Source organism: Felis catus, chromosome D2, assembly GCF_018350175.1.
Source record: "Felis catus isolate Fca126 chromosome D2, F.catus_Fca126_mat1.0, whole genome shotgun sequence".
Lineage (NCBI taxonomy): Eukaryota > Metazoa > Chordata > Mammalia > Carnivora > Felidae > Felis > Felis catus.
In genome coordinates, this window is record NC_058378.1 from 2598470 (window position 1) to 2621396 (window position 22927).

General features: G+C 39.5%; 1 protein-coding gene across 5 annotated transcripts in view; it reads left to right on the forward strand.

Moving 5' to 3' along the window:
• Positions 1-22927, forward strand: part of PCDH15 (protocadherin related 15) — a 1549353-nt gene that overhangs the window by 274327 nt on the left and 1252099 nt on the right. Inside the window, exon 1 of one of the 5 annotated variants that reach the window (XM_045040939.1) lies at positions 13362-13377. The exons of the other annotated variants lie outside the window; for them this stretch is intronic. The gene's annotated coding sequence lies outside the window, so the exon portion shown is untranslated. Of the gene's footprint in view, positions 1-13361; positions 13378-22927 lie in introns of those variants that run through there. 5 annotated transcript variants of the gene reach the window in all.

Sequence of the window (22927 nt, forward strand, 5' to 3'; positions counted from 1 at the left end):
GTACAAAGTTGTGGAATCATATTGTACACGCCGAACTAATATAACACTGTATGTTCATTAGACTTCAGTTAAAACAGTAGTGAAAAAAGAAAAAAAAAAGATAATTCGTGCTGAACACAATAACTACCATCATCTGGGGTTATATTCATTTTCTGTTACCACACTATGAAACGATACACAGTGATCCCATGCAGTAAGTTTTGGGGTCTGTGAAGGGATATACATTTCTGACTCCATTTACTCTTGGAAGCTAGGGTGTCTTCATACATCTGTACTTTCTGGACCCAGTAACTTGTAGACCTTGATTTGATCCCTCTCCACGATAATCCTTGCTTAGTAAGATTTTCTACTGGCAAAGGATAAATAGAATGATTATTGGTAGTCTCGTTCAAAAGTTACTAACTGAAGATATCAAGAATGACTTTGTGTTAAAGGATAAAGGACTTCCAAATGACCAATAATTTTCCTGAGATTCAAGGAAGAGTTTTTATATATTTAAATGTATTTTATCAATGGACAATAAATAAATAGAAGACTTTAAAAAACGAGAAGCTTTGGATAGAACTCAGTTGTCCACAGTTGAGAACACTTCTCTTTTTGTATGTTAGATGTGGATCCCATCTTTATCTTCAGCTGCACCGTGCAGTGGGCTCCCCTTTCTCTGCAAAGTTGCTGACATGCCCAGTCTACTTGGCCTTTCTGAAGAAAGGAGTATCTCTGTCTATTCATTGAGGAAGACACCGGAAGATCATGACTATTACACCATCATAGCCCTGACTGTCTCACCCATGGTCGTTTTGCCCACGGGGGTGACTCTGGATGACAGAGGAATCTACAGATACCTGAGTAGAGAAGCCTTCACGTCTCATCATTGCCCACAGCTGTTCTTAATGTTGGTTCCCCGGGACTCCCCTTCCCCTCCTAGAAAGTCAAATAAGCTCCTTTTGCTTTATTTTCCTCGTCTCGGAAATATGGATACGAAAAGGACTTACCACCTAGCACTGCTATAAGGACTAAATATATATTTATGTGATACACATATATGAGGTTCACATGCTTCCTGCTGACACATCACAAGAGCCCATTGAATAATGGTATCCCCGTAAGAGCAACAACGGTAACCAGGAACCTGGGAAGCAGTGGCCACCCTAAGGCCGAGGAAACAAATGGAAGTGGTAGGAATTACAGAACCTGGAGGCCCCGAGGAGCAGCTGAACAGAGCTGATGCTTTGAAAGGGGGTCCAGCCCAGCATCACCAGGAAATGTGCACACAGCGTGTCTGCAGCAGAAAAGCCCGGTGTAGACGCTGGCACACTCTGGATCAGCCTTGGCCTGCAACAGATGGCAGAGAACGTCTCCGATGTTCTCCCCAGCTGATTTCTGGTGGCTCTTGTTCAGTAGATTGTAGTCAGCAGGAAACAGTGCATGCACAGTGAGCGGTATCTCCCATGGGTGATGGGAGGGACAGAAGCATGGCCTTTATTTGCTGTCTGCACTCTGGCAGTCACGAATCCTGGCAAAAGTGTCTGCGGCTGCTTTGTCACTGTCTGTCCTGGAGAGCTAATGATGGCTCTGAGTAATACTGTGACCAGTCGTTCCCAGGAGCTGCTTCAAAAGCAACAGCAGCCCCAGCAGTGATGGCTTCCGGAAACATGGCTCCCAAACCTGCACAAGACTCAGTCCCCAGATCAGCAAAGGGCTCTGTTGTGGTCTCAGCATTATCTTCAGGAAGGAATTCACCTCACATTGTTGGTTGAGCTCTCGAGTGACACCTAGGTCATCAGAAAACCTTTCAGGAAAATTACCCCATGCAACTGACCTCAGAATGTTCTGTGGGGCGTGGGGAGGACAAAACTTTTAATGCATTGAAGGGGCAGCAGAGAAAAACCTTGATTATGCCAAATAAGGACACTAAGAAGCAGACAAATCAACTTTTCTATTACAATTATCATTGCATCAGAAGAAAACCCAAACGAACAACAAAAACCATTTTTCTGCCAAAAAAGTTGGAGAGGCATAATCTAAGTAGGGAGGAGAGCTCTTTCAAGTGAAAACACTTAAATTTTTGAGTAACTCGTTTGACAGTCCTTATTTTCCCCATGCATCCTACTCCTGGAACTTCAACAGGGAGCATCAGTAGTGTGTGGACCTGCACTAGGCAACAGCTGTGTTAGAACAAAGTTCTTGGTATTCTGCCAAAACACAATGGAATTCACTCTTGCGTAGGTGTTCCTGGAACACCTTGATCTCCACGTTTTTTGTGCTACAAGAAAGTCTCTGGGGGAAGAAGTAAGTGAGGACAAGGATATAACTAAAGGTTTTAATGGTTTTATTTTTTTTAATTTTTTTAAAATTTTTATTTATTTTTGAGACAGAGACAGAGTGCAAGTTGGGGAGGGGCAGAGAGAGAGGGAGACACAGAATCCAAAACAGGCTCCAGGCTCTGAGCTGTCAGCACAGAGCCTGACGCGGGGATTGAACCCACGAACCATGAGATCATGACCTGAGCCAAAGTCGGACACTTAACCGACTGAGCCACCCAGGCACCCCTTTAATGGTTTTAAAATAATACTAGAAAATTCCTTATTCATTAGCAAAATTTCCTGCTACATTAATGGAGGTTTCTGTTTTGATTTGTCTTCAATGGCGAGTAACAAACACAACTCAAGCCGACTCACAGGATTAAATGGAAAGCAGGGCTGGTTTAGGCATGGCTGAAAGCAACAATACAAATGGTGTCATCCCTGAATGATCCCTGCATTTATCTTCAGGTTCTGCATGATTCTAGTGTGTGATGGTTAATTTTATGTATCAATTTAGGTACCTGAGGTCCAACATTATTTTGGATGTTTCTGTGACGATGTTTTTGGATGAGATTAATATTTAGTTGATAGACTAAAGTATATTGCTCTCTCTAGTGTAGTGGGCCTTGTCCAATCAGGTGAAGGCCTCAGTGGGGGTGGGGTGGGGTGGAGTGGGGGGCAGTGAGCAAGAGGAAAGTCCTCCTCCTGACTGCTTTTAAACTGGGATTGAGTTTTTTTCTTGCCTTTGGACCCCAACTGAAACATGAGCTTTTCCTGGGTGTTAAGCCTGCTGGACTTTGGGCTAGACCTACATTGGCTGTCCTCGTTCTCAGACCTCGGTTTGAGCTGCGAATTATACCATTAGTTTTCCTAGGTCTCCCTTGCTGACTATAGTTGTTGGGATTTGCCAGCCTCCAATTCCTTATCATTTTTCTTATAATCTCCCTCTCTCTTTATCCAATTGACCTGTGGACAACCCAGGTCTGAACTGTGCAGGCCCACTTACATGCAGATTTTTTGCGGTACTGTAAATGCGCCTTCCCCTCCTTATAATTCTCTTTCCATCTTCTTTTCTTTAACTTTATGGTAAGAATACAATATATAATACATGTACAAACTAATCAACTGCTTATGTTATCTGTAAGGCTTCCTTCTGGTCAATGGGAGGCTGGCTGCTAGTAGTAAAGATTTTGGGGAGTCGAAATTAGACATGGAATTTTGACTGGGGAGGGGGTCAGCAACCCCAACTCGTGTGTGTGTGTGTGTGTGTGTGTGTGTGTGTGTACGTACACACTCCATACTTACACATTAAACACTCTGTTAGGTCCGATTCTCTGAAGAAAGGATGATTGATTAATACATGGCGAGTTTGTTTCCAGAGACTAGGGAGGCCCTTTCCTATGTTAGGTGGTGAAAGCAGATTTTGATGGTTACAGGCTTACATTCTACCAGTACAACAATCTAGGAGGAAGGGTAACACTTCCCTGACGTTGTTCCTTCCATGGGCAAGCCTCATTGGTTGGACGTAGATTGCTTCTATTGCTGTGCATCTGAATATGGAGTGCACTGTGCCGCCTGTAGATCAGTTACCAGCCTCTGGACCTGGAGGAAGGATCCCACTTGCTAGAACCACTTGAGTACAGGAAGAGTGGCTTCTTGAAGGATAATTGGGGTAGTGTTATCAGCTGCTTTAACAGTGATGAAGAACATAACCTCTCGCGACACTGTTCCCATTAACCATGATTTGCTGATTGTTAAATCCACACTATTGGCCCCCGTGATATCATACAGCTCACTGGTACAGATACTTATATGTACATTTCTTTTTAAACCCCTCAAGCAAAGCACGGAATCATTGGCTTTCTTTTGTTTTAGGCGTTTCCCCTCCCTTTTTCCTTATAAATAATCATGGGATTCACTCAGAGTCTTGAAATGAAGAACCTAGCATTTTTTGCTTGATTACGGAACGTGCAATTGCTAGGAAGGCCAAATAATCTTTCATAGATCCCATATAGCTGTGTTTTCTGTACCAAAATTCATGACATAGTATCTCTTGATGAGTAGAGGTGTATTCATGGCAACAAGCAAAGAAATTTAAAATCAAAGCTACCTTGAAAACCTAGAATGAGTCATTTAAATGCCCAAGAGAAAAAGAGGATCTTCTATCAATAAAACTCAAATAACCACCTCGTCAGATAATTCCCCAAGTTAATCAACCCAACTGAACCAGTGCATTGGCAATGGTGAGAGCAGTTCTCCTAAAAAAGTTACATGCAAAACATGTTTAGTAAAATGTTTTCATATTTTATGCATCAGAATTTCTTATTTTCAGTGAGGTATTGTTGACACACAATGTTATGTTACATTCAGGTGCAAAATATTATTCTATTCAAAACTCAATATTCAATATTCAGTTGAATATAGAATTTAATAATTCTATATTATTAATAATATATATTCTATATTATGAGATGCTCACCAGGGTAACTGTAGTTTTTACTTTCTATGACCATGTGTTGTTATAATATTACTATATTCTTTGTGCTGTAGTTTTCATCCCTGTGACTTATTTTTTTTTAATAACTGAAAGTTTCTACCTTTTCTCCCAGTTCTCCCATTTCTCCACCCCCCTCCCATCTGCCAGCCACCAGTTTGTCCTCTCTGTGAGTCTGTTTGTTTCAGTTTGTTTGGTTCATTTGAGTTTTTTAGGTTCCACATATAAGTAAAATCATATGGTAGTTACCTTTCTTTGCCTGAATGATTTCACGTAGCATAATACCCTTTAGGTCCATGCATGTTGTGACAAATGGCAAGATTTCATTCTTTTTTATGGGTGAGTAATATTCCATTGAAGATACCACATATTCTATATCCATTCATCTATCAATGGACGCTTGGGCTGTTTCCATATCTTGGCTACTATAAATGATGCTGTAATAAACAGAGGGCACAATAAATATCTTTTTGGATTAGTGTTTTCATTTTCTCTGGGTAAATACCCAGTAGTGAAATTACTAGATCACGTGATATTTCCATTTTCAATTTTTGAGGAACGTCATACTGTTTTCCAGACTGGCTGCATCAGTTTTCATTCCCACCTGCAATGCAAGAGGGTTCCCCTTTCTCTGTATCCTCGCCAACATCTGTTGTTGCCTGAGTTGTTTATTTTAGCTGTTCTGACAGGTGTGAGGTGGTATCTCATTTGGTTTTGACTTGTATTTCCTTGATGATGTGTGATGCTGAGCATATTTTCATGTGTTTGTTGGCCATCGGGATCTCTTCTTTGGAAAAATCTCTAGTTAACTCCTCTACCCATTTTTAATTGGATCATTTGTTTGGTATTGAATTATATGACTTCTTTAAATAATTTGGCTCTTAGCCCTTTATCAGATATATTGTTTGCAGATATTTTCTACTATTCCATAGGTTGCCTTTTTGTCCTATTGATGGCTTTTCTCACTGTGCAAAGCTATTTAGTTGGATGTAGGCCCAATAATTTGATCTTGCTTTTGTTTCCTTTGCCTGAGGTAACATATCCAGAAAAGTATTGCTAAGGCTGATGTCCAAGAGATTACTACCTTTGTTTTCTTCTAGGAGTTTTATGGTGTTAAGTCTCATATTTAGGTCTTTAATCCATTTTGAGTTTATTTTTGTGCATGATGTGAGAAAGTGGTCCAGTTCCATTGTTTTGCATATGGCTCTTCAGTTTTCCTAACACCATTTGCTGAAGAGACCGTCTTCCCCGTTGCATATTCTTGCCTCTTTGTCATAGGTTAATTGACCATATAGTTATGGGTTTATTTCTGGACTCTGCTCCATTGATCTGTGTGCCTGTTTTTGTGCCGATACCATACTGTTGTGATTACTGTAGCTTTTCAGATTTTTTTTTCCTTTTAAATGCTAATACTCTATGGTGTGTATATATTACATATATGAGAAATTGTTTAGTGGATACAGAATTTCAACTTGGGAAAGATGAGAGAAGTTCTGGAGATGGATGTGGTCACAGTTTCATGACAGTGTGAATGTACTTAATGCCATTAAAACTAGATGCTAAAAATGTCTAAAATGGTAAATTTTATGTTCTGTATATTTTACCACAATAAAAAATACTCAAATGAGAAGTGCCATGTTTTAAATTATACTCTCATTTAGCAAATAAAATCATTCCTTTGTTTGTTTGTTCACTTGCCCAAAGAATTTGAAATGTGAGAGTTGTAATGGTTTCTGGAAAGTACCACATACTAAGTTACCTTGTAAGGCTTTGTTTTTAAAAATAATCCAAGGTAACATATGACAGTGGTACTTGTATCTCTACTGTGGCAACTGACAGATAAGTAAGATGCTACCTGAAAATAAGATATTTTGTAAGGAGTTTCATGCTTCTGGACTCACTTTTGAAAAAAATAAATGCCCTGAAATGAATTTTTTATCCTAAAATTGATCACTGTCGCCATATATTTATCCTCAGTTTCAGGGCATGGCCAAGCATTTGACGTAGAAGTTGGATATCTTATCAGATCAATTAGGTACATTGAAATCAATGTTAGATGCTTAACAGACATACCTTACAATTCTATCTCACTGGGATGCCAATGAAAAACCAAATATAGCCTTTCGAGAAGATAATACAATTAGGAGTACACACTAGGCAGTTGGGCCCTTTGGTTTTATGAGTGAATGATGGAAAACATTTGCCCTTTCTACCTTTTTTATGACAGAACCCTTAACAATAGATAAAATGCTTTTAATGGTAATTTTATTTAGAAACCTAGCATAAAAACTGAACGTGTTTTATTGATTTTGTTATTTTAAAAATTCGAAGATCAGAAGAAATGTTCTGTATCCTGACGATGTTAATATCGTAGTGTTATATTGCGCTGTGACTCTGCACGATACGACCACTGGGGACACGGTGTAAAGGGGGTACGGCATCTTCCGTATCATTTCGTATAACTGCCTGTGAATCTGTAGTTAGTTCAAAATAAAACATTTAGTTTAAAACAGAAACTTACGTTAAAACAACTGCGTTGAAGTCCAAGGTCATCTACAACAACTCAACCTAATCTGAAACCTACAGTGTAATTACTAAGGAGCCATAGTTCTTACAGAATTGTAGAGCGATCAATAGCAACATTAGCCCCACCTGGAGTTCCTGGCCTCTCTTTCTTCTGCAAGTGTTGGGAAGTGTGATTTAGAACAAAAGAAGCTGCTTATAGGACAAATAGGGACATAAGAATTCCAGAGTTATGACACATCGGCTTACAGTTAGAATGGTTTTCTGTTGATTTTTAAGAAAAAAAAAAAAAACAGTTCTCACGGTGCTTACTTGATCAGAAAAGGGCGTCAAGTGGTACCCTTTTGAAAAGCAACGTTTCAAAGTAAATCACTTTTTCTGACCTGGTCTCTGAGAAGTTGTTACTCATTTTACTTAACTAATTGGCTCGCTTGGTAGAACAAGAAACGGACATTCTAGATTAGCCACTTTAAACACCTCTGGTGGCAAAGGAATTGCAATTGCACATAGAAATGTTGACAACTGGATTCTGGAATTACCTGAGTAGGAGCAGTAATTTTCTTCCTCCTCAGAGACCACCATGACTCACTATGTTTTAAAAAAAATTTTTTTTAGAAGTAGGGTAGCTATTCTTGTCCATCCCCCACTATTGTCTCTACAAGATCATCTTCACAAATTAATAAATCCACAATAGGGCTGATTTGGGTAAGACTTGGCTAGTCCTAATCAAAAGATTTCCTTAGTAGACAAACACTGTTTTTCTTAACCGGCAAATATATTTGGTTCTTAGAAACACCGCAGGATTACCTTCAATGGAGTACTTTTACTTTGGTACTTTTAACAGTATTCAATACAGTTGTGTTTAACCCTGAGTTTTATACTTAAGGATTGAGTATCCACTGGCTTTCTGTTGTTACGATCATTATAATTAGCTGGGAGGCTGTTATGATAGAGAGGGAATGTGTGAGGGTGTGAACAAACTTGTGGGCAGTAAACACAAGGAAGGAAGGAGTAATATGAGAACTATTTGGTAAGAGAAAATACGATTTAATTTTATTTAAAAAAAAAAATTAACATTTATTTTTGAGATAGCATGAACAGGGGAGGGTCAGAGAGAGAGGGAGACAGAATCTGAAACAGGCTTCAGGCTCTGAGCGGTCAGCACAGAGCCCGATGCGGGGCTCGAACTCACGGACCCCGAGATCATGACCTGAGCCGAGGTCGGCCGCTTAACCCACTGAGCCACCCAGGTGCCCCAAGACTTAATTTTAAAACAAGATATGGGCCTTGGGGAGCAGAGAGGTCAGGTCATGGACCCATTAAGAAAGATAGGGAATGGTGTTAAGCCTCAGGGAAGAGTCCCTTTAGAGGAAAAGACTAATTACACTGTAACATGTTGGTCTTGAGGTGATAGTATGGCACCTACTGATAACTAGACTGTGGACAATACATCGCTGGGATGAAGAAATCACTGTCAGAATGAATATGCACATCGATAAATAAAGCAGAGGTGAGGGACGTGAAGGAAGAAAGAAGAGATGCCGTCAGACATGAAGATAAGGTTCAAAATGTACACTCCTGAAAACCAAGAAAGGATGAAATTCACTGGTGATTGGGTGTGGATGTCCAGGGCTACAGATTAAATATGGACCTCAATAAACAAGATTTCTTCTTCTCTTCTTCCTGTGATAACGCCATAACTCCTAATTAAGGAAGAATTCATGTCTACGCAGGGCGGCTGGCATGTGCACTGCACAATTTCAAAGAGCATGACTGATGAAGAAAAGTGAGAGAAAATGCAATTTCCAGGATTCTTTCAAATGGAAACTCAGACCTATTATTGTATAATAAAAAAATATAAGGAGAAAGGAAATCTCATATTCTGTGAAAGTCACAAATATTTCTAGAGTCCATTTTCTAATGCAGAACTGTTAAATTTGGTCATTTTTATTTGTGACAGTTTGCTTACTGTTGGGTGTCAGTTTTGTTTAAACCCATTGTGTGCATCTGTCTCTGTTTCCTACATTTATAAAATAAGGTGAAAGATATTTCTCCTCCTTGGTGTCTTGTGCATGTGGCTTAATTACAGCTAGACAGAGTGAATGAAGCCTTGTTCATCAGAGATAGCACAGGTTGCTGGTGCATTATTAACATATGTCACATTGGATATGGTTTGTAAAGAAGGTGAGAGAAAGGCTCTAGAGAAGCAAAAAGGGGAAAAGGATGGGTTTTCCTGTTTCTCAGACTCGGCAGGATCTCTCATTCACATCCTGTTGTCTGTTGCCCCTCATGTCTAGCTTATGTCCATAGGCATTTCTCTCCTGCATGTATCTTATCTCTCCATCACGATAGTAACTAGTAACGCAGATGAGAACAAACATTGCCTTCTAATCTGGCTTCCGAATCAAGCCGGGGCGGGGGGGTGGGGCGGTGGATGGCGGCATGGACTCTGGGTTCATTACCGTGGCCCCATTGCTTTCTAGCTTTGTGACATAGGGGAAGCTTTACTCTGCCAATGCCTCAGTTTCTTTACATGCAAAAATTGCTAGTAATAGGTTTTCTCTTCTCCAAGGCATTACTTCCAACAGCTTGATACATGGGAGGAGTCATGTAGATATTATTTATTGTCATACCTAGCAAGAAAAGATCAGTTACTGAAACCAGTGTGATATTGTAATTTAATAGTTTATTAAAGAGCAAAGACGGGCGCCTGGGTAGCTCAGTCGGTTAGATGTCCAACTTCGACTCAGGTCATGGCCTCACGACTCGTGAGTTCGAGCCCTGCGTCAGGCTCTGTGCTGACAGCTCAGAGCCTGGAGCATGCTTTGGATTCTGTGTCTCCCTCTCTGCCTTTCCCTGTGCTCGCTTGCACTCTCTCAAAAATAAATAAACGTTAAAAAAGAAAAAAAAAAGCCAAGAATAAGTGTGAAGAATCATTCTAAGAGGCAGTATAACGTCACAGGTAAGATCACTGCTCTGCAAATACAAGGCCTTGGGCAAGACACCGAGACTCTTGACTCCTCTAGACTTGATTTCCTTCAGCCCTAAAATGGTGAAGATGATGGTACCACGCTCATAAATGTGTTACGATGCCCAAGTGTGAGCACAGGTGTATGTGTTTAGCTTAGCAAAGTGCCCGGCACACTGTTACCATATGTGTAGCATGCATTAGCTAGGGCTGACATGATTCCGTTGATGAGATTTCAACACTGAGGTTACTGGATTATGGTGTCATTGTCACTTAGTCCAGGCGTTTTCTTAATTGGGTACCAAGTTGTGATACTGTTTTCAGTGTGTTCAGGGTACCCCAGGGACATAGGCGGGAGGGTGAAGGGAAAGACGAGGAAAACGAGCTGCTTGGATTTCATGTAGACAGACGGCTATTTAATGATTATTTCATGAGCCTGCACAACAAATATCTCAAGTAGTGAAAGCATAAAAAAATTATGAAACACGCATAAGTGGAAAAATCTCATTCTTCGTAGATGAAGCGTATCACTTAGCATATGGGAATTTAATTTCTTGGATTATTAATTTGAACTTAAATTAGGCCATTTACCTTTTTTTTTTCTTTTCCTGCGAGAAAGAAATGATGAGGGCTACTGAAACCTTCACCCTTGTTAGAGGGCAGGGTGGGTCTCATAGGCACATGTTATGCAGTACATTCAAGGAAGTGCAAAAAATTAGTTTCATTAATGGGAATCCTACAGCTTCTTTGATTTTCACATAATTGTGTATACATTTGCTAAGTAACTATAACTAGACATACAAATCCTGGCATTGGTTCCAAAAAGTGTGGATGACACACAGCCTGGCTGTAAATCTAAGCACAGTGGAAGGAAGTGAGCACATCGTATTCTGGTTTCACATAATATTTTTTTTCTAGATTCTCTATTCTCTTTCATTAGTGCTTATATGAGCGAATACTAATTATCCCCATCACGAACACAGGCGCTCTAGAATTTCTGACCTAACCATGAGGGAAACCCATTAAAGGTGAGTGTTGCTATTTAGGGGTGCAGCCTGCTCAATGTGAAGGCACCTTGGCCCACGCAGAGCAGCAAGTACCTTTTTCAGAACGCATCCCAAATATTCCAAGGCAACATGTACTTTACCTTTTTTTAAAGTGTCTTTGCAGATATCAAGAGAATGTAGTTATTTTGAGTGGACGGGTAATGAATCTATGCAGGTGTATTTTGTATCTGTTTTCTCATCTGTATTCTTACACAGTATGATAAAAATATGCGTACGTGTGATGTGAAAATGGTGGGGTTCAGGAGTGGAAGTCAAAGAGTTCTTGAGACATCTTGGATACAAAACGGTGGTTTTCTGAAAGCATGGGGACAGGACCCCTGGGCAGAAAGAGCTACGCTGGGGTCATGAGGAGTGGCTGATGATATACCTTCAGGTTGGCAGGGGCTCAGGGACAGCATAAGTCTCTGAGGAATTTGGAAGTTAGGTTTTCAGGACCTTGAGGGACTAGCTGCTGTTAGGAACAGGTCATTGATTCCTGCTTAGTAATACCTCAGTCATGAGACCCTTCAGATGTACATCAGGGGCCATAGGCTTGGAGCATGGTTGCCAACATATATTTGGGGAGTACAGACAAAGGAAGTTTCCATAGGAATTTTTATATGTTAACGGAGACTTACAGGATCCTGGAGGCCGGGCTAATGATAACCTGATTGCCCTTTGCCCTCAGCAAAATGTCAGCATCGAGGCAACTGAGTTCCTAGAGGAAGGTCACTCAGACTGTCTCAAGGACTTGTCAGTGGTTGTGAGTGTACGGAAGTTTAATTTTTTTCTTCTGCCTTTGTTCCCCACATCAGATGTGTACCTAAAACACATTTGATACATATATAGAGTGTGGGGGGGAAAGAGGTGGAGGTTTCTCTTATTGATAAAATACAGAATTGATTTTGTTTGCTTCTTACCCAGAAAAATGACTAGTGAAAAAATGCAAGCTATATCTTAACATGCAGGTCAGGAATCCCTGATCTGAGGATTAATTATGTGCTATCACATTATTCCTTTGGGTTCATCTTTGAAACTCCCACATTTCTATACTAGACACATTGGGAAGAAAACTTGATCAAAGTTGGGAAGGGCATGAAAGACCTAATTGAGCCAGAAAACAGCACACGTTCCCCGTGGAATGTTTGGAGTCGCTTCCCAGACATTTACTGTCCAATCTGAGGGGACTCACTCCTTTGTTCCTAAAGGACTGTACAGTATATTTTGTCTTCCAGGCAAGTGTGAGTCTGTTTTTCTCCCTGCCAATCTTTCTCTTACAAACAGTAGCGTAACGTGGGTCAGCTGATACAAAGTCCTCTATGAAACTCCCCAGTGTTTTTGGTTATGGAGGAGACAAAGGAGGGGTTCAAACACATAGCCTGTCTTTGAAGGAACAGGTATTTAAACAGAGGTGTGCTAAGGCAGGTAAATTAGCTAGTGATGTGAGGCGCTGTCTCCACATTTTTTTTTCTCATCTCTCAGATATTGAAATGAATACCCACAGGCCAGGACAATTAAGGGGGGAAAAACCCCAGTCCCTTTATCCCATCAAGATATTATTTCTCTCTACATGACACTAAGATAGCCAAACATTTCTTTGGAGGGCTGACATAATTTAAATAAAGTCTATTCTCTTGTGAACTGTTTTTCTCAATACCCCCATACACTTGGGATTTGCGCTGGTTTGTTGTCTTGTTTAAACATGGCATCATGCCGTGAAAGGTTGAGAAGAAGAGGAAAAAAAGAAAAAACAAAACAGTATGTGTCTCATGAAAATTGTTCAGAAAAGTTATGATGAAAGGTGGAGGTGTTTATCTTTGGCTTGAGAGTGCTTTTCTTCTATTTGCTGGGATTTCAAGGCAGTGTAAGAAATGAGCCTGCGTTGAAGTAGGTACGACTTATTCAGGGATTATGGGACAGTAATTAGCCACCTGATCCAATCTTTATTGTTGCAGGCATCCTGTAATGATATGATCATTCCCATTTCAAAAGGGATTAAAGTAAACCTTCAAGAGGTCAGATCAGTCTTCAGCCCTACCTCTGGTGAGTGGGAAGGCGAAGATTTGAATCCATTGGACGCCAAAGTAGGGGGTTTCTTTATTCACATCATTTGGTTAACTTCCTAAGACAATATTCCTGAGATCATCAAATGTAAATATCACCTAGAATGAGAATGGGATGCTAGAAAAAGTACAAAGAAAAAATGTGTTAAGATATGTGGACACTAACATTCATTAGAAATACACGTGTAGTGGGACGCCTGGGAGGCTCAGTCGGTTAAGTGTCCGACTTCGGCTCAGGTCATGATCTTGCAGTTCGTGAGTTTGAGCCCCGAGTAGGGCTCTGAACCGACAACTCAGAACCTGGAGCCTGTTTCAGATTCTGTGTCTCCCTCTCTCTCTGTCCTTCCCCTGCTCACACTCTGTCCCTCTCTCTCAATAATAAATAAATGTTAAAAGCAATTTAAAGGAAATACAGAGGTACCTAACCAACCCAGGGACATACCTGACAGGCTACGAGAATAGTATCCGAATCTGTACCTGGGAAGGTGTAGGAAGAACGGACAGATAGTGAGACCATGTGGCAGTGCATTTGTCTGGAACTAATGGGGAATGTAAAAAAAATAAATAAAAGTTTCATCTGAAGTTATAATAAAGTCATAATGTTCAGTAGTGAATGAAAAATTATAGTCTCCAATCTGAAAGGTTTGATGTAAGATTGGACCAAAACATAAAAAAGATATCAGCTGTGTTGTGTTCACCTGTTAATTACTGTAAATCTGGCTTGAAATGTGAAAATAATACTATTCCAGTTTTCTAAAACAAAAAACAAAAAAAACAACTTTTTTTTTCTGGAGGAGGAGTATTTTCCTAGATACCTGTCAAAATAGGTTTATCAAACGTTGTATAACCCCTAACAGATCGCATCTTCTCTTTATTTCTATGAGTGCCAAAAATAATGGGAGAATTTAGTTTGGTAAGTGGGTCAACTGTTTACAGAGAGTAATGCGTGTCATATGTTCCATGATAAATCTTCCGCTTGCGACGCTAAGAAAGTTCTTCATCTTACTGGCCTCCCGGATGGCTGATAAATTACTTTTCTCTTAGATTTTCTGACCTTTATCTAAATATGCAGGTATTTCCTACCATCTAAGTTGTGTAATATTTTATCAGTGTGCAGATGATATCCTAAACATCTGTTTGTAAAATATAATTTACAGAACATTTCACCAATTACCAAATTATTAAATTTATCTTTCTCTGACTAGTTTATGTTCACTTTTATCTAAATGTAATTGGCAATTGATTTCTAAATTATTTAGGTGACATTTACTTTGATCTATAGCTACTGTCCCTTCTGATCTCTATTTAGCAGGTTTTATGCACACTGCTTTAAATAATTTTTATTGACTCATAAAATCAGCTTTACTCAACAATTTGTTGCATTCTTTTTTTTTTCAAATGTATTAAATAGAGAGTGAGTGGGGGAGGGGCAGAGAGGGAGATACAGAATCTGAAGCAGGTTCCAGGCTCTGAGCTGTCAGCACAGAGCCCGACCTGGGGCTCAAACCCACGAACCTCGAGATCATGACCTGAGTCACCCAGGCACCCCTGTTGCATTCTTCATGTACGTACCCCTGGATAAACTATTGTGTATGTGTTAATCCCCATAAACATGGCTCACATTAAGACATCAAAGTTTCTATGACCCTAGAAGTTTTCTCTTTAACTTCAGAGCTAATATTCCACCCGATGTGTCACACTATGCTGAAGTTACTTCATTTTGCTAATGTTTGGACAGACCAGAATTTGTTTCCCCTGTGAGTAGTGATGCATACTTAGATATTTCCCAGTTTGGCATGTGATGAGAAAGCTGCTAGGAACACTGTTTCGATGGCTATGCACACTCCTTCCTCCTGTGTATCTACATGGTGTTGACCGAGATTGTTGGGTCATAAGACAGATGTGCACTTGGCTTAGGAGGTCCTGCCCCAGTTTCCCAGAGTGTTTCAACAAGTGGGAACCCAGGTCACCAATGCCCAGCTGATCCATAGTCTTGTCAACACTTACTTTTCACAGTTGGTAAACATGATTTTGTTTCCATCAAAGTGTCTCAGGAGTATTACCATCTGCATTTTTCAAATAAGAGTCTGATGCTCTGAGATAGGAAGAGAACTTAGTAAGATGTAGAGCCAAAACTGAAGATAAGTTTATGTGAAAAGGAAACTGTTCACCTCTGTTCTAAAGAGTTTCTCCTTTCGTCAAATCGAAACCATAAAATAGTTGTGCTAGTGTGCTTCTCTTTAGTCACAAACATATGAAGCGATTTCATGATCTTTTTACAGAAAAAAATGATTGTAGTTGGTGGTATTTGAAGAGTAAATGATGCCCAAAAGAAAAAGGAAAGAGTTGTCTTTTTCAAACATGGCTAAGCAGCACATTTAAAAAATACTTATGTGACCTCAAATAATACAATTTTCAACTTTAAACTGCAAGAGTTCAAAAATAGATGAAATTTCCGGGGTGCCTGGGTGGCTCAGTCAGTTAAGCATCCCACTTTGGCTCAGGTCATGACCTCACCATTCACGAGTTCGAGCCCTGCATCAGGCTCTGTGCTGACAGCTCGGAGGCTGCAGCCTGCTTCAAATTCTGTGTCTCCCTCTCTCTCTGCCCCCGCCCCCCCCCCCGACTTGCAGTCTGTCTCTGTCTCTCTCTCTGTCTCTCAAAAATCTTTAAAAACATTTAAAAATTCAAAAATAGATGAAATTTCCTATTGTCATGTTTTAAGGTAAAAAAAAAAAAAAGTCTGATTTGCTCAATCTAGGCCAATAACTAGTAAATTTGCAAAGCAATGCGTAGTGTTCTTTATTTTACAGCTAACTAGCTCATTGGTCAAAATCTGTAATCTCTTGTGGGGTGGGTGGGATTGGCATGTTTCTGTGGCCTTCTGTGCTCAGTAGTGTATGCAGTCCTGTCAGGCAGGAGGGATGTTCAGCACAGTGAAATCATTCTGTAGGTGATCCTCTGGTGATCAGTTTACTATCGGTAAACGACAAAGTGTTGTGAATAGTAACAGGCATGTTTAAACTTAAGCCATAACCAGGAAACACATATGAATGGCTCCCGGGATTACGTCCACTCTCAGCTGCCTGCCACTATCACTGGGGCGGCCGCTGATGTCGGAATCAATAATTGGTCCTCCAACACTTTGATCAGTTAGTGGTATCACATCAATGTCCACATCCTCATGATCTCCTGATGGGAGAAAGCCCATACAAAGCAATGATATGAGAGGTTTCTTTAATAGGAATAATCATTTTTCTCTTAAGATGTTTTTTTTCTTCTCTTCGGAATTGCTGATTATGATGGAATGCTCTTCATATATTCCGTGTAGCTCTTTCTACAATATTGGCCAAGTCAAAAGTCTTTCATGAAGCAAATGGCTGAATGCAATATGGTGCAGCAATACAGGGGGGAAAGAGACATCTTGAAGTAATGAGAATTGAGGATTTTTTTTTTTTAATATAAGAAGAGACTGTGAAGCAAAGGCTATTGAATCTTTTAAGAAAGTGGGAATATCAACATTAAAGGACTTGGAGTTTGTAAGAAACAGATACCATAAAGCTTGGAAATTGTCTGATGGTGACTAAAATAACTGAGGGAATGATTATTTGAGATTAGCTGTGCAAAATGAGAAAATGTTTATAGGCTACTTAAGCACATTAATGAAAATAGTTCTTTAACTCCAGTAGAGAGGCAGCAAGTGTCTTCTGAATGACAGAATATATTTGAAGTGAATATGATTGTGTATATGTCTTGAACAAAATACATTTACACTCTTAAGCTTTGATTTTGAAATTTGTTGTCAGAGAAAGAAACTAATGATCAAAATGGACATGTACTGAGGAGTCGTAATTGAGAAAGACGGTCACCTCCATGACTGTTAATGCGTCCTGCACTCGTCGCCCTCGTAGGCTTCTCTTTTTCTGTTTAATGCTAGAGGGAGAAAAAAAATCTGTAACCTCAACACTATCAAAAAGTGGGCGCTTTGCCCTTGCCTTTTCAGAAAACTCACCCCGAGTCGTTCAGTCTACAGTTGGAGGTCCTCCCCTTCGGCTGTTTCTTACCGTCATGCATCCGTCCGCAGACCCTGTACCTTCACTTAGCCTCTCCGTTAAATCCCTCAGCCAGCCAGGGTCTGGCTACTCCAAGGCCACCGCCCTGGACCTCCCCATCACCCGCTGGGGCCCAGTCAGTTGCTGTGGCATTCTGACAGACCTGAGTGGCCCTGATGAGATGCGGAGCTTGTTGTGGGACCTCCTCCATTCTCAAATTCTAATGCTAAAATCTGCTTAAAATTCCTTTAACCTGCAGCTGCCTGCTTTTCGCTGGAAAGAGCCCGAAAGTTGTTTTTTTTGTTGTTGTTGTTGGTTTTGGTTTTTGGTTTTTGACTTTGTGGTCCACATACAGTCTCTGCTATGGTTTCTTTGTTTTTGATGTTTTATTAACAAGTGTCTAAAAATGTAAACTGAAAAACAAACAAACAAAACCCAGTTACTGGCTCCTAGGCTGTGCCAAGCAGTCCGTGGGCTGGCTTCGGCCCCAAGGCTGCCGTTTGCTGATCTCAAACTCCAGGCCTTTGGGGCGTTGTGAAAAGGCCTTGTTCCATTCTGTCCAGCCCAACAGTGGCTCTGACAGCGTCACCTGTGTGGTGCCCCATCACTCTCTGCCCTCGACCTCCATCGTCATCTTACCCTTCCTTCTTCAAACATAACTTATACGTCAGTGGAGGCTTTGCGCTTGACGCTTCCCACGACTGTCACATGTACGTATGTCCAGATATTCGCACGGCTGACCCTTGCACGTCTTCCAAGTTCATGTGAAATGCAGCCTCTGAGAAGGCCCACCTTAGGTTCTGTGTCTGAGACAGCCCGCCCGGGGGCCGTCTGTCTTCAAAGCTCTTAGGGACCTAGTGTATGCTTATTAATTTAGCTCCTCAGTGTCTACCACTCCTCGGGAGATTACGCATCCCCCATTTGTATGGACTTTGACTATCATGTTCATTACTTGTTAAAAAAGAGAAGGTGGCGTAATAGGTTCTCAATAAATATTAATCAGATATAGGAAAAACATAAATGCATTCCTCTATTAGTTTAATGTTGAAAGTGATTAGGACTTATTATAACTTCAGTGCTGAGATTATTTTAATAACTCTATACCAGGATGTAGGCTCAGTTAATTTAAATAACATATTTAAATTATGTGGTAATATAAAAGAATCCTGATGACTAGTGGCAAAGTGCTATGATGTAAGCAACTTAATGGTAAATTTTTCAGGATAAAAGGAATATATATGTATGAACATAGGGAAAACAAATAACAAAATAATTAAAAATTGATAATTCTCGGTGAAAATGTAGGAATATACATGGTATGAATCTTTCCTGTGGTTTCATTTCAGAATAGAAAGTTCCGCGGAGACAGTGCATTTCCAAAGGCGACCCATCAGCTGCCTCTTCTGCCACCTGAATGACTAAGTTCAGATGAGCCCACAGTGTAGGTTGTCCATCCTGGGACCTGTTGGGAGTGGAAGACAGTAGAAAAATGATCACTTAGGGCACCTGGGTGGCTCAGTCGGTTAAGCATCCGACTTCAGCTCAGGTCATGATCTCACGGTCAGTGAGTTTGAGCCCCGCGTCGGGCTCTGTGGTGACAGCTCAGAGCCTGGAGCCTGCTTCAGATTCTGTGTCTGCCTCTCTCTGTGACCCTCCCCTGTTCATGCTCTGTCTCTCTCTGTCTCAAAAATAAACAACAAAAAAAATAAATAAATAAAAAAGAAAAATGATCACTTACACTAGTGAGCTGTCATATTTATTTTATCATAGTATTATGTTTATGAAATATGCTTAGAATTTTTGAACAATAAAACTATACCAAAGAATGAACATATGTCCACACACGTAAAGCATAAACAAGACCCCCTCTTTAAGTTATTTATTTAAATATAAAAATATAACAGAAGAATTACTCTTGGTGCATTTTAACGTACTTTAATCTATCCCTTAGTTCTATCTTTCTAACGTCTGTTGACGGTACTTTTATAGTTAACATTTTTCAACATTGTCTCATGTTTTTTCATTTATTTGCTAAAATAGCCTTTTGTCTTCTCTTTAGTAGTATTTCATGAGTAACAGATACTAAATTGTTGATGTCTTTGATGACTTTTCTATGTAGGCTATTAATTTTTATTGTAATTAATTTCTTTACAAATTACCAAGGTAAGCCCCACAGAAATTCAACTAACTGGAAGATAATCCCAATGCTATTATTTATATTGAAATGTGTCAGTATTTCAGTCCAAATAATTTTACATGCATTGTCCTTCATATAGAGGATTTCTTTATGAAAATATTTTTATATAACAAAATTCAACACATTTACCTCTCTTTGTGAGTCTTATGAATATTTGCCAAATTAGATGCTGGGAGGTGGTGGGGAACAGAAACCTTGTGAAGTTCATCACAAGATTTTAAGGAGAATTTGTAGAATTCCAAAATAAAATCTTAACTTTTTCACTGTTCATTTCTTTTAACTTGTTCAATCCCCTCAGGTTTTCTAGGGCCTTATTTGTGTATTTTTTCCTCTTTGCAATCTTCATTCTCAGTAACTGAAATTAATGAGAAGCTCCAAAAGGTAATTTATGAGTTGTTACACTGGCTGAAAGATTTTGATAAAGATTCCAAAGATTTTTTTTAACAAATGCAAACCACATTTTAGAAGGCAAATTATAGAAAGATATAATATTACTTTAGGACACCTATGTTATTTTATATTTTGCAAAGTAGTTCATCTAAGTTCATCAGTAGTTCATCAAAGGCTCAAACTTTTCATCTCAAACTAGCATCTGGTTAATTAAGAGTTACAAATGTCCAAACTTCCTACTACCTGGAATTTCCTCAAATATCTGTAGTTCATTATCTGTATGTATACAAGTAGTTTAGGTTTAGACACCTCCTGTTCTGATTTATAACTTCTCAATTCATTGTTTTCACCATGATTCTGCTCATCACAATTTTTAATTCATATTATCACTATGATAGCAAATGATTCTACCTTATATATTGAATATTTGACCTTTTTCAATTAATCATGTTAGATATTTTTTCAAATTCAGCTGAAGAAATTCCTAAAATGTTCACTTTGATTTATGAATGGTATGAAGATAAAACATTATTAAACCCAATTTGACTTGTTTGCTATTTGATAAGTCTCATAAAACTGGCATTATTGGGCAACTTTTAAATTCTCATCTGTTAATGGAACCAGTAGCCATGGCTTAGCTTTTGGTGAGCACATGCAAGAAATCTTGGCATCAAAAAGATCAAATCGCGTTTTACTGAAGAGTCGTTTGATTTGAATACGGTATCATGCTTCACGAGTGGTATGTAAATAACACCTTATGCAGCCACATGTGCGAACTCTTTGTTTTAGGACACAGTCTCGATAATATAACTGTCCACTTCTGTAATGGATCCTAGTGCGTCTTCAGCAATTTTTTTAAAGTTTGTTTATTTTGAGAGAGATGGGGACAGTGCAAGTGGGGAAGGGGCAGAGAGCAAAGGAGAGAGAGAATCCCAAGCAGGCTCTGTGCTGTCAGTGCGGAACCTGGTGCGGGGCTCGAACTCACAAAACTGTATGATCGTGAACTGAGCTGAAACCAAGAGTCGGATGCTTAACTGACTGAGCCACCCAGGTGCCTCATGTCTGCACGGATTTTATCCGTTTATTCTGCTTCCCACGTGGCCAGTGGTAAATGTGGTAAATGCCAACATTGTGGTCAAGTCCCGTCAACTTGAGAAATGGAAATTCAGTATTTGTCATGAGATCTTCATTTTGGGGGGATGGCTTCGTGGTTGAAGACAGGGTGTATGGTTAAAAATGTATAACTACTAATAGGAACATTTTGTTGAAAAAGGAAGAATCTGGAACAAAGGCAAATCAAAGTGATGGAAGAAAACTATGGGTAAACTAGGACTGTCCGGAACAAAGAGGAAGTGAGGTTTTCCCAGACAGAAGGATAATTCACTTCACTAGAAACCCATGATGTCCTAAGCAGTCATTTGGTACTGTCGATCATGTTTCTTCCAATTATAAAGGAAAAATAAAAACTTAGATTTTGCTATTCTTCTCATGTAAAGATTTGGTGTCCGCTTAAGTGTTTGAGTTTAATTCCGTTAGCTAATAGGTGTTCACAGTACTTTGTTTTAAAAGCCATATTGTATACATGCTTCAGGGTTATTTTCTAATTTTTCTCAGATGTCTGATTTCATCAATGATTTGGCAATATCTACTATAATATTTATGACTCTATAATCTTAATCCTAGTGTTGTTACTGTTCTTTAAAATATTTGACAATATTTCTAAAAAGCAATATTCAAAATAACAAATGCAAGACATACTATACTTAGAATGAGAATAATAGGGTTCTAATACTAATTCTACAACTTAAAAGATTTTACATTAGATAAATGACTTTCTAAAAACAGTGATAATGCAATGTACAACATAATGCCAATAATATAAGGTACAGTGATAATACAATTCATAGTATAGCTATGTCCCATGATGCATTTGGAAATCAGATGGGATGTGGTACTTTGAGGAAAGAGCCTATATTTACAGCAGTTAAAATTTAACTTACAGTGTTACAAATTTATATCTGGACTATACCATTTTTGCTCACCTAGATTGGACACAAATCATTGACTCAGTCCGCCTTTGTTTTCTCCCTCTCTTCCTTCCTTCCCTCCTTTCCTCCCTCCTTTCCTCCCTCCTTCCTTCTCTCCCTTCCTCTGTGCTTCCTTGCTTCCTTCCCTCTTTCCTTCCCCTCCTTCCCCCTCCTTCCCTCCTTCCTCCCTCCTTCCTTGGAGAAGTGACAGAAAACAGTTTAAGAAGACAAAATCATACACGTTTATGTAAGTTTGATATGTCATAATAGTCCTCTTAAGGAAATCAAGGCCCAAAGAAATGGTGTATGGCCCTATATGCTATGAGAGTAGGTTGAACAAAGAGGCAGGTGTGGAAAAGTAACTGGACCACGTGGGGAATGCAGATTATTTTAACCAAGTCTGTGTGTACAGAACTCTCCATCTCAGCTTCTCTGTCTGGTTGATGGTAAGAATGTTACCTTCCCTCTGGCATGCAGAGGACACCTTTCATGTGGGGATTTCATCTGCTTTATAGAAAAGGAAGGTGGGAGTGTTTTTCTTCTATTTGCAGTTTTTCTAGGTGCCTTTAGATCAAAATAATCCTCTTGCCAAAGTGGCACATTGTTGGGTGGCATATCGTTCCGCCCTTCAAAGGATACCATGTACTGAGAAAGCACATGTACAAAAATAACCTGTATATATACATATATATATATATGTGTGTGTGTGTGTGTGTGTGTGTATAGTCCGAATATTAATAAAAAAGCTATGTAACCGATAAAATTTGCAATTTTAAGACCAAGCTCATGAAAAGCTTCAACTACACTGCTATTAAAAAAATATACAAGGGGTGCCTGGGTGGCTTAGTGAGTTGGGTGTCGTAC